At 44.4% G+C, this 16,902-nt stretch overlaps 1 protein-coding gene across 2 annotated transcripts in view; it reads right to left on the bottom strand.

Annotated features, from left to right (window-relative positions):
• Positions 1 to 16,902, bottom strand: part of LOC126413891 (uncharacterized) — an 870,590-nt gene that overhangs the window by 712,239 nt on the left and 141,449 nt on the right. The window lies entirely within an intron of this gene.

Genomic DNA, 16,902 nt, shown 5'->3' with positions numbered 1-16,902 from the left:
CGTTGAATGGTTTCGATATGTCCTTAGCCAATGCCACTCCCTGAAGCCTTTTCGAGTCGATTCTGAGTGGCGGTGTATACGAAATGTTTCCGTCGGCCACCCTAAATAAAATCGCGTGATTTCAACGCTGGGTGTGGCGGTTTTGACCTCCATCGTGGAGACGTCAAAAGAATTGGCGAAATGTGGGTAAGAGGGGCTATGACGACGACCTACTCATCGAGTGACACGTCCACGGTGGCGTTGGGCAGAACTGTGGTGAAACTTCGTGCCAATGTCACATCGTTATCTCCCATTACAGCTCACATGAATTTCTGAGCTGTGGCCGTCTTTTCGCATTCATCGACACCTCGCTGGTTGAAGGGTTGCCGAGCCCGAGGTGACGCCATGGTTCAAATGGCTCTGAGCACTATCTGAGGTCATCAGTTCCATAGACTTAGAACTAAATAAAGCTGACTAACCTAAGGACATCACACACATCCATGCCCGAGGCAGGATTCGAACCTGCGACCATAGCAGCCGCGCGGTTACGCACTGAAGCGCCTAGAACCGCTCGGCCACAGGGGCCTGCGGTGACGCCATGCTTCTGCACCATTACAGAGGGAGATTGTAGACACCTTTGGGCCAAATTTCAGGAGAAAATTAAAGGGTTGCGAAAAAATGATCCTTTAATTTTGTTGTGCGTACCTGAACTTGCAAATTTATAGCATCCCATGGGTGTGCTCCCGACCCGAGTAAATAAATAAATAATGACTCCACATAGCCCATACGACGTACATAATCGGCTGTTCCTTGTGTCTGGATCTGCTGAAGCCGCTACACACATAGGTTAAACTCACACTGCAATACACTCCACATGGTTACGTGATCTGAGTCCATATCAATTTCCACAGTAGGCGTAGTTGTTGCAAACGCACTGATAAATCTCTCAGTGAAAGCATCCTCAGAAATCAGTGTTTTCACGTTATACGCCCTCTTCGTTTGATTTAGCAGATATCTACACGAAGCACAATATTACCTTGCTAAAAACGCAATTCACAATGCAAAGAAAGTCTTTAGTGTTTAGCTTCCCGTCGCTAAGGCCGCCACTGGAAAATGAGCTCTAGCTGGGATGGGACTTCAAATGAATCTTCCAGATACTCGCATTAAACACTTGCACTTATCATAAACATCCACATGACACATATACTTCCTTCATATCTCGTAACAGATCGTCACCTAAACTATAATCTTACCTAGGATAGTAATCTGGTTTTCCCTCATTGTAACCAACACTCAGGCGGCTCAGTATGGGATGATATTTGGTGCTAGTGCACTACTACACTATACACGATGGCTCACCTAAACAGAACATCTTAATTATAAAATCATACCGTCCATCAAACATATGTTCTATTTTTCCCAGATGAGTGTAACGTATCCTTACTCAGGCACGTAGCAGTAACTGCCATGGCAGCAGTACTTAAAGAATTCCTGTGTTCACACGGGTAGAACAGCATATGTTAACAAGGCGAATTAAAGAATGTATCAGACTTGGAAATTCTCAAGAAACATGTTGGACAAAAATCTGTATTTCGGTTTGTTCAAATGGTTCAAATGGCTCTGAGCACTATGGGACTTAACTTCTGAGGTCATCAGTCCCCTGGAACTTAGAACTACTTAAACCTAACTAACCTAAGGACATCACACACATCCATGCCCGAAACAGGATTCGAACCTGCGACCGTAGTGGTCGCGTGGTTCCAGACTGTAGCGCCTAGAACCGCTCGGCCAGTCCGGCCAGCTCGGTTTGTTCGTCAAACTATACGCATTTCAGAACTAAACGGTTCACACACTTAAACCAGACCCTCCATCATGGCTTTGTGAAGAGTATTTTGGACCGTTTGCTTCACTATCTTTCTGTAACAGCACATTATTCATCACAACAGACTGATGCACAATAACATTCGAACATAGGAATCTACCACAATTTCCACAAATAATGGTCTTGTTATGAGTTTAAACTATTCTTTCCTGTAAACAGGAAGCGTAAGAAATGCATTTGCAAGCATCCGATGGAGCTAGCTTTAACGTTTACAAAAGAAATTTCTGAGAGATACTTTTTTCTACGTTAGTTAAAACATGTAAATGGTATTAGTATCTACAATTCTTATATATGATACGATTTGTGGCAATCACGCCACGTACCAGTTTCTATTTGAGTAGCGGTATTCACTAGTTTATTCCAATGATACTAATTTTTTTTTCGAATGAGTGGCATCACTGATTAGACTAACAATAAGATTTACAGTGCGAAGCAGTTTACAGCGATACGCATGGACACCATGCCTTCTGGAAAGTATACAAAATATTACGGGTGCGCGTATACGCGTTCCGTGACACTTATCTTCGTATTTCTACTGCAAAGTTAGATTAGTTAAAAATTTGTATAATTTCAATTCACAAGAAAACACAATACAACATTAAAGAAACAATGTAAGATGAATAGGCTGTCATACCCAGTTGCTTGTAAGCTGGACGTTCGGGTGGATGTTGTCCGGTCTCCTTCTGCCACAGTAGGCATGACGTCGTCTTTCGTATAGTGTTTACTGTAAGGTGGGGAGCCACGTTACATGTTTTGTGGTACGTTTTTGCTGAGGATGCAGTATGATGGTAACAGTAAAATCACAGAAAGCCTGTACTTTACAGCTACTGAAGTACGAGAGAGGAGTGTCAAGTTCGACCGCGAGTGTGTGTCGTCGCCGGCTGAGGTAACACGCCGGAGGAATTGATCACACTGGGGGCCGTCAGCGAGAGTCTTGACAGCTGCGGAGCCAAACAACGGTGGAAACGACGCGTTGCCATACTGGTGTAACCAGAGTAACCGTCAAACAAACGCGCCCTGTTTGAGCGGAGCGCACCAATCGATGAGCAGAGGCCGACAGACGATACCACTTCACCGTGATTCACCCCACCGGCGGCCAGCAGGACCATCTCGAGGGCACCGCTCCTGATCAAGAGCAGTGCGTCAGCTGCGACGAAGAAGAACGAGGCAGAGGTGGCTAACTATACATATGACAGGGAAGGATGTAGGGTTCTCATAGTGGTGTGGGTGACTATCTGCCATTGTCTCTCCCCCTCCCCAAATAAAACTTCATCATCACTCCCAGTTTATCGTACGTATGATTTTAATAATAATATGTTTATATCAGTGCTTAGCATACTGCTTTAATAACTTCCAAGAAACTGAAATTCAGAGAAATACATAATTTGAAAACAGTTCTCGAAAATTTTAGAAGTACAAGTACCATGCAATTGATTTACGAACTGTGACAGCAACAGAATCTCAAAACTTTGACTAAGCAAAAGTTTACGCAATATAAAATCCTAGCGTGGTTTGACCATAGCCAGTATTTCACGTATCACTAGACAAAGAAAACAGGTCTGCAGAATGTGGCTATGCCACTCTGTCCAAAAGGAGGGTCTTTTCTTTCCTGTCTTTCCTCAGTCAACTTCCTGTGATTTGCAGGTTCTACCTGTGGTCTCAAGAACCGTGTCACATTTGTTATTGACAGCAGCTACGAATAGCTTGTGACAGTATGGCTCTCCTTTCTGCACGTGGTTAGGCCACGAGCGCACCCACTTGGCCAAGTACTCATTTAAGTACCTGAAGGGTATACAAATTTAAACGGAGCTTGTAATTTCTTGGATTTTCTTGACTCGATTTTTCCACTCTGTTATTTATATACGCAAAAACATAAACTTTTAGTAAAACGGTGTCCGGAGGGGGCGATATATCACGATATCCTCATGAGCCCCCCCCCCCCCCCCCCCCTTGCAATCGTGCCTGAAACCTTACTGTTTGGGAGCCTAGTTTGGGGGAGGGAGATAGATAGATAGATAGATATAGAGAGAGAGAGGCATAACAAGGGTGTGAGAAAAGACGGCTGCGGCGTGGGATACAATATTAATATAAAATGGTCCAGAACCATGGTCTGACTTTTATAAAAGTTACCAAGAAAGTAACGCTGTCAGATATTTTACACAACGTGTTTTATAAAAGATCTGGCGAAGTTATTTTATAGAGTAGTGGGCATCTACAAGATTCCGGAATACGTAGTCGCTTAACGTCTAAATGGGGTGCTCCCTTTATCGACTCCCGTGATGGGCTATGTGGTCAGTGGAACATAGAACGATTAATAGCAGTACCAGTTATACTGTTACGAAGCAGCATTGTAAAGTAGACTGTCGTTATGAAAGACTGAGCAGATACAATAGGAATGCACACGATGGAGAAAAAAATCCACGAGTTTTAACATCGAAAGAAAGCATTTGCAGACCCATGTGCATACGCAAAATTTATTTCATCTAAAAACAAACTTTTGAGATTTGCCGATAACACTGACATTCCATAAGAGACAGCAAGATCAGCTGGCTGCAATGAATAGTTCAGGGAAGACATCGTAAGATACGTACCACAAAGCCGCGCTGGATTAGCCGAGCGGTCTAAGGCCCTGCAGTCATGGACTGTGCGGCTGGTTCCGGCGGAGGTTCGAGTCCTCCCTCGGGCATGGGTGTGTGTGTTTCTCCTTAGGATAATTTAAGTTACGTAGTGTGTAAGCTTAGGGACTTATGACGTTAGCAGTTAAGTCCCATAAGATTTCACATACATTTGAACATCTGAACATTCCACAAAAGTACAACTAGGCTAATGGAACGTTGTCGAATTAAATGCAGTTATGCAAAGGTCTTTAGACTAGGGAAGGAGGAACCCAAAAATAGCAAATGAGTTTCGTTATTTGCGAACGAAAATAACTGGCGATAACCGAACTAGAGACGATTTAATATACAGACTGGCAATAGCATCAAAGCGTTTCTGAAGAAGATGTATTTGTCAACATGGAATATAAAATAAGTGTAGCAAAGTCTTTTCTTGGGTTATTTGTCTGGAGTATATCCTTGTACAGAAGTGAAACGTGTACGATTAACAGTTCAGACAAAAAGAGAACAGAAGTTTCAGAAAACTGTTGCTACGGAAGAATGCTGAAGATTAGGAGGGTTGGATCGTACTGCTGATCAATAGGCGCTGGATCGAACTCTGGAGAAAAAAATTCATGACGCAACTGGACTAAAAGTTATTCAATTTGGTTAACGGAGGGATTTGTGTGTGAGGGGAGCAGATAAAAGTTGCAGAGGAAGACGATGGATTAACTACAGTAAGCGGCTTCAAATGCATGTATAATAGGTTGCACTAGCTGTACAGAAATCAAGAGGCTTCTGCAGTACAGAAAAACGAAGAAAATTGGATGAACAACGACAGCAACATGTGTGAAAAATTTGACGTTAGTGTTTGGACCTACCTTTTTGTTACTCACTGTATGTTTCAAGCTAAAATGCCTAAGACTGTTGATGTATCACATGTATTACTACAGTTGTGACCACTACAGTTGTAACATCAGAAATATACAATATAAGGAGAAAACAAGGAAATTGGTTGATGTGATGTACATACATAGGCAAACAAATGATTACAATTTCAGAGAAATAGGCTGATTTAGTCAATAGAAAGATCTTCACAATTAGAGCAAGACAGTAACGCGTTGGCCCATCTCTGTCCCTTATGCAAGCAGTTATTCAACTTGGCATTGAATGATACGAGTTGTTGGATGCTCTCCTGAGGGATATCGTGCCAAATTCTGTACAACTGGCGCGTTAGATTGTTAAAATCCCGAGCTGGTTAAAGGGCTCAAAAGTTCTCAATTGGGTAGAGATCCGGCGACATTGTTGGCCGAGACAGGATTTGTCAAGCACGAAGACAAGCAGTAGACACTCTCGTTGTGTCGCTGGTCATCAGGACTCAATTCGAATCAGGGCTCATCACTTAAGACAATACCACTCCTACTTCAACCAATGAGATTCCTATATACTTATATGGATATGGTGTCTGTTCTTTCGGTCATGCCCCAAAGAACAGACACCATATCCATATAAGTATATAGTTCTGGCAATACCGGCCATGACCTTCTTCTTCTGTGCGTTTGCCCACATATTCCCCGAACTCTTACGGGATTTGGTAAGAATGTCTTCCACGAGTAATGAGTGTGTTGGGGTGGGACACTACGAATGTAATGTGTGGGCATACAAAGTGAGAATGTGGGTCTCGCGGGAGGCGTGCCAGAGATAGTCCCTGCAGTCGCACTATCCTCTGTGCAATCGGTGGCTCAGATGGATAGAGCGTCTGCCATGTAAGCAGGAGATCCCGGGTTCGAGTCCCTGTCGGAGCACACATTTTCACCTCTCCCCGTTGATATATCAACGCCCGTAAGCAGCTGAAGGTATTAATATAATTCTAATGAGATTACTGGCCGAAGACTTGTCTGGAAACGACCCGGGCAGCGATGGGATAACAACATGACTGTCGCCCGCCATCCGGCCCAACAACCGGCAGTGATGGTCTAGAGTCCCTTTTCTTTTCACAGCAGGACCCCCTTAGGTTGTCATACGTGGATCCCTTACTGCACAGTGGCACGTCGACGATATTCTACACTCCGTTTTGTAGCCCTTCATAGAAAGCCATCCTGGGCCTACATTTCAGCAAGATAATGCCCGCTGAAAATGGACAGAGATTCTACTGCTTGACTTAGTGCTTGCCAGCGAGTTCGCCAGATCTCTCCCCAGTTGAGAATGTTTAGAGCATTATGGGCAGGGCCGTCCAACCAGCTCGGGATTTTGACGATCTAACGCGCCAATTGGACAGAGTTTGGCACGACATCTAATAACTCTGTCAATCAGTGCCAGGCTGAATAACCGCTTGCATAAGCGTCAGAGGTGGACCAACTTGTTAATGACTTACTCAGTTTGTGAAACTCTTTCTCTTGAATAAATCACACAATTTTTCTGAATTTTAATCGTTTGATTGTCTGTATATGAATATCACCTTGAACGATTTCCGTCCATTTCGGATAATTCCTTCGAGTTGCGCCTTTTCTTTAATTTTTTTTCGTTTGTACACTACTGGCAATTAAAATTGCTACACCAAGAAGAAATGCAGATGATAAACGGGTATTCATTGGACAAATATATTATACTAGAACTGACATGTGATTACATTTTCACGCAATTTGGGTGCATAGATCATGAGAAATCAAAACCCATAACAACCACCTCTGGCCGATATAACGGCCTTGATACTACTGGGCATTGAGTCAAACAGAGCTTGGATGGCGGGTACAGGTACAGCTTCCCATGCAGCTTCAACACGATACCACAGTTCATCAAGACTAGTGACTGGCGTATTATGACGAGCCAGTTGCTCGGCCACCATTGACTAGACGTTTTCAATTGGTGAGAGATCTGGAGAAAGTGCTGACCAGGGCAACAGTCGAACATTTTCTGTATCCAGAAAGGCCCGTACAGGACCTGCAACATGCGGTCGTGCATTATCCTGCTGAAATGTAGGGTTTCCAGGGATCGAATGAAGAGTAGAGCCACGGGTCGTAACACATCTGAAATGTAACGCCCACTGTTCAAAGTGCCGTCAATGCGAACAAGAGGTGACCCAGACGTGTAACCAATGGCACCCCATACCATCACGCCGGGTGATACGCCAGTATGGTGATGACGAATACAAGCTTCCAATGTGCATTCGCCGCGATGTCGCCAAACACGGATGCAACCACCACGATGCTGTAAACAGAACCTGGATTCACCCGAAAAAATGACGTTTTGCCATTCGTGCACCCAGGTTCGTCGTTGAGTACACCATCGCTGGCGCTCCTGTCTGTGATGAAGCGTCAAGGGTAACCGCAGCCATGGTCTCCGAGCTGATAGTCCATGCTGCTGCAAACGTCGTCGAACTGTTCGTGTAGATGGTTGTTTTCTAGCAAACGTCCCCATCTGTTGACTCAGGGATCGAGACGTGGCTGCACGATCCGTTACAGCCATGCGGATAAGATGCCTGTCATCTCGACTGCTGGTGATACGAGGCCGTTGGGATCCAGCACGGAGTTCCGTATTACCCTCCTGAATCCATCGATTCCACATTCTGCTAACAGCCATTGGATCTCGACCAACGTGAGCAGCAATGTCGCGAGACGATAAACCGCAATCGCGATAGGCTACAATCCGACCTTTATCAAAGTCGGAAACGTGATGGTACGCATTTCTCCTCCTTACACGAGGCATCACAACAACGTTTCACCAGGCAACGCCGGTCAACTGCTGTTTGTGTATAAGAAATGGATTGGAAACGTTCCTCATGTCGGCACGTTGTAGGTGTCGCCACCGGGGCCAACCTTGTGTGAATGCTCTGAAAAGCTAATCATTTGCATACCACAGCATCTTGTTCCTGTCGGTTAAATTTCGCGTCTGTAGCACGTCATCTTGGTGGTGCAGCAATTTAAATGGCCAGTAGTGTATATATAGGACAACAAGAAAGCAGTCCACGGAGTTCAGTAACTTCAGTAGAACTGCCCGCACTCCAACGGTACATTTGTGCTCGTGCACCACGATATCACCGTCACTGCACCGAACCCCTAGGAACTGCGAGTGAGGAGAGGCGCGTGACGTCAGCAGACTTCCTCGGCTCCAGCTGGGCCGGCCCTCCTCGCACGGAGCATTGTGCGGGCCCCGGCGGTGGGTGTGGGTGAGCCCAGGCGCACAGATGGCGGCCGAGTGGCCAGCACACGTGCACACGTGCACCGGCACATCTGCCGGGGGCAGCGACCGCCTCTCCCCACCACCGCCCGCCACACACATAAATTGGGCCTTCTGCTCGGGAGGAACCGGTCGCTACCGCAGTTCCGCTCACGCTTATTGGCCCACTACAGACAGCACGCGGGGGAGCAGTTTTTTATCTCTCCGCTAATCATTGGAAGCTGCTTCTGTAAATTATGATCGCGGAAGAGAGCACACTCACTAGAAAAGTTTTACTCATAGGAGACTTGGTCCGACGTACAACGGACCGAACAAACAACTCGTCAGACCCAGGGCACGTCAATCTAGTACTGTACCAATGGTTCTAGTGTTGACAATTGCCTCAACTCGGCGAGGAAGAGTCCACTAGTTGCTTCAGGTATGCTATATTCAGCCGAAGCCACGCGTTCATAATCAGATCTCGATGAGCTACGAAACTGAGGGGATGATGCCTGCTAAGTTTCACCCACTGTCAAATAGTGTCAGACATTCTCAATGGGATGAAAACTGGGTAATGTAGGAGGCAGTCGAGGTGTTACAGGCTGTCTGAGAGTTCGTGAAACCACAAAGATACTAGTGTAGCCCTGTGAACATGGCTGTTAAAATCTTAGAATACATACAGCATACAGCATATTTATCATGTCGTAGAAGGAACGGACTTGGTCATTTAGAATGTTTAAGGCAGTGGTCGTCAAATTTTCTTGCGCAAGAGCCAATAGTGACACTGTACAGCCACATCATGGGCTGCATAGGAAAGGGGGCAGATGAAGTGGCCATTCAAACAGATATTCAATTTTTACCAAACCACGGTTATTCATAGAGCTTACCACTTACACATTTCGAATCTCCACACTATCAGGTATCAAAACAAATATTTTAAGTGAAAAATAAAGAAATCTATAGGAACTATGCGCGTTTTTCTGAAGGCTTACATAGTGACCAATTTTCTGTACCGAAACGCCTACTGTGCCTAGCCATCACAACAGGATCCCATCTTTGTTTTTCTAACTTCCGGGCACATTTCCTACGCGTCTTGGCGCCCTAGTATCTGAAAGAGTACTAAGAGGCTGCACCAGACCGTTTACGATCGGACTTTTATATTAGTCCAATTATAACAGAACCGAGAGGGTTTTAAATAATATAAAATAATTAATTCAAAACTGCCACAAAGGGATGGAATGGCGGATGACAGCTTTGTATGCAAAAGAGTTTAGAAATCAGTTTTAGGTGTTGTATTACTCGTGTTTTTGGATGTAACTAACTACTATTGCGGTGAACATTTTTCCAAACGAGTAGCGTGGCCACTTTTCCCGATCGGACGTCATGTCAGCATCAGTGATCCACAGAATTGAAATGAATAACGAGGAACTACATTTGCAAACCAAAAGACATTAAATACACACTAATATTGTAAAACAATTACCACTGTCCACACAACTTATGTAATAAAAATTATATAAATTACTTATCTTACATCAGATGAACGAAAAACAAAACAGTTTTTACCAAAAAAATAACGGTAGAAGCTACAAGTGCCAATCTCACTACAATGCCGATCCATATTAGAACTAGTGTGACCACTTCTCGGCAGGCAGCAGCGCTATTCAGGGCACAAAATATACAGTGGCCAATTTTCTCGTCCTGGCCACTTTACCATATCTTCCTCTACCGATGTTATTACTAACTGGTAACCTACATAAATTAGTATGTTATATTAATTAATAACAGTAACTGCAGTATGAGGCACGATCACGAATATTTACCAAATGTTTTGAATATCATTTTTTGTTTTACCCACTGCATTGCACTACAACAACCTTAATTTGATTTCATATTACTTGCTACAAACATGCAACACATTTGAAGATGACCGTCTCTATAATTTGTGTTCACGAATCCATGTTTACTTTGCTTACGGTCGAATTGTCCGCTCTGATAGCTGAATGGTCAGTCCAACGGACTGTCATGCCAAGAGGCCCGGGTTCGATTCCCGGCTAGGTTGGAGATTTTCTCCGCTCAGGGACTGGTTGCTGTGTTGTCCTAATCATCATCATCATCTCATACCCATCGACACGCAAGTCGCGGAAGTGGCGTCAACTCAAAAGACTTGTACCAGGCGACCGACCTACCTGACGGGGGGGCTCTACTCATACCACATTTCATTACGGTCGAATTCACCAACGTCAATTAAAGTTAAGCACATCTTAAAATATTACTGTCTCTATAATTATTTTTATTTGTTACGGAGCAAGAAAAATGCACTCTTCACAATGTTCAAATGGCTCTAAGCAATATGGGACTTAACATCTGAGGTCATCAGTCCCCTAGACTTAGAACTACTTAAACCTAAGAACACCACACACATCCAAGCCCGAGGCAGGATTCGAACCTGCGACCGTAGCAGCAGCGCGATCCCGTTTCGTGATCATACTATTGTAATAGGGGGAGACTTCAATCTACCAGGTATAGAATGGGATAGTCACACAATCAGAACTGGAGCCAGGGACAGAGACTCTTGTGACATTATCCTGACTGCCTTGTCCGAGAATTACTTCGAGCAGATAGTTAGAGAACCAACTCGTGAAGCTAACGTTTTAGACCTCATAGCAACAAATAGACCGGAACTTTTCGACTCCGTGAATGTAGAAGAGGGTATCAGTGATCATAAGTCAGTGGTTGCATCAATGACTACAAGTGTAATAAGAAATGCCAAGAAAGGAAGGAAAATATATTTGCTTAACAAGAGTGATAGGGCACAAATCGCAGAATATCTGAGTGACCACCATCAAACGTTCATTTCTGAGGAAGAGGATGTGGAACAAAAATGGAAAAAATTCAGAAACATCGTCCAGTACGCCTTAGATAAGTTCGTACCGACTAAGGTCCAAAGCGAGGGGAAAGATCCACCGTGGTATAACAATCATGTACGAAAGGTACTACGGAAACAAAGAAAGCTTCATCATAGGTTTAAGAGTAGTCGAATCATAGCTGATAAGGAAAAGCTGAACGAAGCGAAAAAGAGCGTAAAGAGAGCAATGAGAGAAGCATTCAACGAATTCGAACATAAAACATTGGCAAACAATCTAAACAAGAACCCTAAAAAGTTTTGGTCATATGTAAAATCGGTAAGCGGATCTAAATCCCCTATTCAGTCACTCGTTGACCACGATGGCACCGAAACAGAGGACGACCGAAGAAAGGCAGAAATACTGAATTCAGTGTTCCGAAACTGTTTCACTGCGGAAAATCGTAACACGGTCCCTGACTTCAGCCGTCGCACGGACGCCAAAATGGAAAATATTGAAATAAACGATATCGGAATTGAAAAACAACTGCTATCACTTAGTAGCGGAAAAGCATCCGGACCAGACGAGATACCCTTAAGATTCTACAGTGATTATGCTAAAGAACTTGCCCCCTTTCTATCAGCAATTTATCGTAGATCGCTGGAAGAACGTAAAGTACCTAGCGACTTGAAGAAAGCGCAGGTCGTTCCCATTTTCAAGAAGGGTCATAAATCAGATGCGAATAATTATAGGCCTATTTCGCTTACGTCAATCTGTTGTAGAATAATGGAACATGTTTTGTGTTCTCGTATTATGACGTTCTTAGATAATACAAATCTCCTTCATCATAACCAACATGGATTCCGCAAACAGAGATCATGTGAAACTCAGCTCGCCCTATTTTCCCAAGAAATTCACAGTGCCGTAGACACTGGCGAGCAGATTGATGCCGTATTCCTGGACTTCAGGAAGGCATTTGATACGGTTCCGCACTTACGTTTAGTGAAAAAAATACGAGCTTACGGAATATCGGACCAGGTTTGTGATTGGATTCAGGATTTCCTAGAAGAAAGAACACAACATGTCATTCTTAACGGTTCAAAATCTGCAGATGTAGAGGTAATTTCGGGAGTACCGCAGGGAAGCGTGATAGGACCTTTATTGTTTACAATATACATAAATGACTTAGTTGACAACATCGGTAGCTCCGTGAGGCTATTTGCAGATGACACGGTTGTCTACAAGAAAGTAGCAACATCAGAAGACTCGTACGTACTCCAGGAGGACCTGCAGAGGATTAATGCATGGTGCGACAGCTGGCAGCTTTCCCTAAACGTAGATAAATGTAATATAATGCGCATACATAGGGGCAGAAATCCATTCCAGTACGATTATGCCATAGGTGGTAAATCATTGGAAGCGGTAACGACCGTAAAATACTTAGGAGTTACTATCCGGAGCGATCTGAAGTGGAATGATCACATAAAACAAATAGTGGGAAAAGCAGGCGCCAGGTTGAGATTCATAGGAAGAATTCTAAGAAAATGTGACTCATCGACGAAAGAAGTAGCTTACAAAACGCTTGTTCGTCCGATTCTTGAGTATTGCTCATCAGTATGGGACCCTTACCAGGTTGGATTAATAGAAGAGATAGACATGATCCAGCGAAAAGCAGCGCGATTCGTCATGGGGACATTTAGTCAGCGCGAGAGCGTTACGGAGATGCTGAACAAGCTCCAGTGGCGGACACTTCAAGAAAGGCGTTACGCAATACGGAGAGGTTTATTATCGAAATTACGAGAGAGCACATTCCGGGAAGAGATGGGCAACATATTACTACCGCCCACATATATCTCGCGTAATGATCACAACGAAAAGATCCGAGAAATTAGAGCAAATACGGAGACTTACAAGCAGTCGTTCTTCCCACGCACAATTCATGAATGGAACAGGGAAGGGGGGATCAGATAGTGGTACAATAAGTACCCTCCGCCACACACCGTAAGGTGGCTCGCGGAGTATAGATGTAGATGTAGATGTAGATGTACTGAAGCGCCTAGAACCGCTCGGCCACAACAGCCGGCAATGAACTCTTAAGAAACTATTAATGTTAGTTGAATTTTTGCATTCTGCTATTAACTGTTACAAGGATATTATTAAAAAATACTGTTCGATTCTTTCCTTGAACTAATTCGTCGAGCGCCTACAACTGCCCATATTCGGTTGGCGCACGGTTCCTTTCAACATGCAGCAGCTCCTAAATTCCTTTCGCAATCAAAAAATCCTATTGCAGGCACAATCTATACACTACAAGGATGCAAATTATCTTAAACACCCATTTTTTCATCGGTCTCAGAACCTCCCGTTAAATAAACATTTTGGATTATGTTCACGGGAATCTGAATGAGTGGTCCCAAGTGATGGGGTATGAAAAAACCCCTAAAATATCACAGAACCATCTCTGATCTGAACTACACCTTCTACATACTTCTCGTTAAACACCACTGCACCGTCGGTACACTCGACTCCCGGCACCATTTGAAATGAGGCAAAATAGCAACTCGATACACGACACTGCATGCATGCATGCATATATTCATTTACTACTTTATTTGTGTGTGGTTTCGGCTACTGAAGATGTGCAGCTTTATAAGCAGCTATTATACTGAAGCACCGAAGATACTGGTATAAGCATGCGTATTCAAATACGGAGATAGGTAAACAGACAGAATACGTCGCTGTGGTCGGCAACGCCTACACAAGACAATAAGTACATCGGTTACTGCTGCTACAATGACAGGTTATCAAGATTTAAGTCAGTCTGAACGTGGTCTTGTAGTCGGCGCAGGAGCGCTGGGACAGTCTCCGAGGTAGCGAAGAATTGGGGATTTTCCCGTACGACCATTTCGCGAGTGTACCGTGAATATCAGGAATCCGGTAAAAGATCAAATCCCCGACATCGCTGCGGCCGGAAAAAGATCTTGTAAGAACGGGACCAACGGTGACTGAAGAGAGTCATTCAACGTGACAGAAGTGCAACCCTTCCGCAAATTGCTGCAGATTTCAATGCTAGGCCATCAACAAGTGTCAACGTGCGAACCAATCAACGAAACATCACAGATATGGGCTTTAGGAGCCGAAGGCCCACTGGTGTACCCTTGATGACGGCACGACACAAAGTTTTACACCTCGCCTGGGCCCGCCGACTTTGGACAGTTGATGACTGGAAACATGCTACCTGGTCGGACGAGTCTAGTTTCAAATTGTATCGAGCGGATCGACCTGCACTGATATGGAGACAACCTCATGGATCCATGGACCGTGCATGTCAGCAGGGAACTGTTCAAGCTGGTGAAGGCTCTGTAATGGTGTGGGTCGTGTGCTGTTGGAGTGGTATGAGACACCTGATACGTCTAAATACGACTCTGACAGGTGAGACGTACGTAAGCATCGCCTGCATTCATTCATGTGCATTCCGACGGGCTCGGGCAATTTCAGCAGGACAATGCAACACCCCACACGTCCAGAATTGCTGCACAGTGGCTCCAGGAACACTCTTCTAAGTTTAAACACTTCCGCTGGCCACCAAACTCCCCAGACATGAACATTATTGAGCTTATCTGGGATGCCTTGCAACGTGTACTCTTCAGGATTCATGGTGTAATTCCCTCCAGCACTACTTCAGACATTAGTCGAGTCCACGCCACGTCGCGCTGCGGCACTTCTGCGCGCTCGCGCGGGCCGTACATGATATTAGGCGGGTGTAACAGTTTCTGTGGCTCTTCGGTGTAGCAATGGTTTTTTACGAGATAAAAGGGTACAGCTGTCACCAACACCAACGTTAATTTGAACACCACAGTGCTTTACTTAGCAAGGTCCTATTATAGATGATAAGCAGTTGCCTTCCTCCTACTTGTCAACATCCAAAACATGACAGAAAGGAAAGGAGTGTTCATTTCCTAGTGTTGTGCAACTGAAATTTCGTGTGGCAATAAGCAGAACAGCTGTAAAACTGGAACAAGAACAGATTTTGAGCAAAGCCGCCAAATTTGCCACTGAAAACGCCTTTCAAATAATAAAGGCGAAAAGCGTACGACATGAAAAATTAGTTTAATTCAGTTGCAATTAGCGTGACGATCCAAAGTGATAATTATCAGGATGTAACGTCCAATCGAGGACGAGGTTGACAGAGACAGAGACGAAGCACACCCTCATTTTGAGTGCGGATGGATCAGAAAACCACATGTGACTTATTCTAGGAGACAAACCCGATATTTGCCTTTAGGTAAATCACGGAAACACAAATTTGGATGATAGTCGGGTGTTGTCACCCCTGCTCCTCCCGAATGCGAGTCCATTGTCTTAACCGCTGTGTCCGACGGGCAAAAAATAATTGTGTATGTCTGCAGGCTTTCGTGTCGCTAGGCCTCGTCATATTCCCCTTCTAACTTCTTTACTGCTCGACGTTTCAATCCCCTCGCTGGGCTCTTCCTCAGGGTTCCAATGGTGTTCCTGAATGGCTGAACACTGTCGAAACGCTGCGTCGTGTTCACTTACTAAAAGGCTATTTTCTCGCGCTTTTTCGGGATGTGGAGTTAGTGGCACAGTAAGAGCTTGCAATCACAGCTAGGTTTATTTAGGGAAACACTGATGGCCATCGTCTCTGAAGACCTTTCCATAAATAGGGCCGTAAATCGAAATGATGATGATGATGATGATAATAATAATAATAATGTAAACAATAAGAACGACAAATCTCTTGCGCATTCTGTAAGCTTATCGTATATGCCTAGCGTAACCGATCGCATAGGCACAGTCCTATGGAAGAATGGCGCAAGGACTACGTTTTTCACTCAGCACAAGATAAAATGCTTCTCCAGACCTACAATGGACGCGCATGATCGCTTCAGCGCTGCAGGCGTTGTAGCCCAACAACCATGTACGTCTCAATCGTCGGACAGGGTTTGGCTACCGCTCCTTCCGAATGTGTATCCAGTGTAAATGACTGAGCCATCTTGTTCGTAGCTCGAATGGATATGGGTGACATATCATTCCAATGCAGTACTAAATGCGAAACCACGTTAAATATACACGCCACAACGACTGCCGCAAACTGCAGCCTCTACGATTACATCACATATTTTAAATGTGGGTCATTCAAAAATGATCGAGACTAACCTCTTTAAAGTACATCAATTAAAGAGTAAAAGGAGAATGTTTAGGTGCTCTTAACGCTGTCACATTACATTAAGTCGAAGTTATACAAGAAAGTGAGTTATCGTTAAGCCTGTGTCGCACATTTTCACTTCAGTGCACAGCTGTTAACAGGCGCTACTTTGGCGTTTCAATCAGTCCTGAGGCTGCAAAAGCGCGCAGGGCACAGTGACCGTATGGCGTGTCCACTGGTGTGGACTGCATGCATCTGCGGTCTAAAAAATGATAAAAC

Source organism: Schistocerca serialis, chromosome 1 (genome assembly GCF_023864345.2).
Source record: "Schistocerca serialis cubense isolate TAMUIC-IGC-003099 chromosome 1, iqSchSeri2.2, whole genome shotgun sequence".
In the NCBI taxonomy this organism is placed as follows: Eukaryota; Metazoa; Arthropoda; class Insecta; order Orthoptera; family Acrididae; genus Schistocerca; species Schistocerca serialis.
This window is presented reverse-complemented; position numbering and strand designations above follow the sequence as displayed.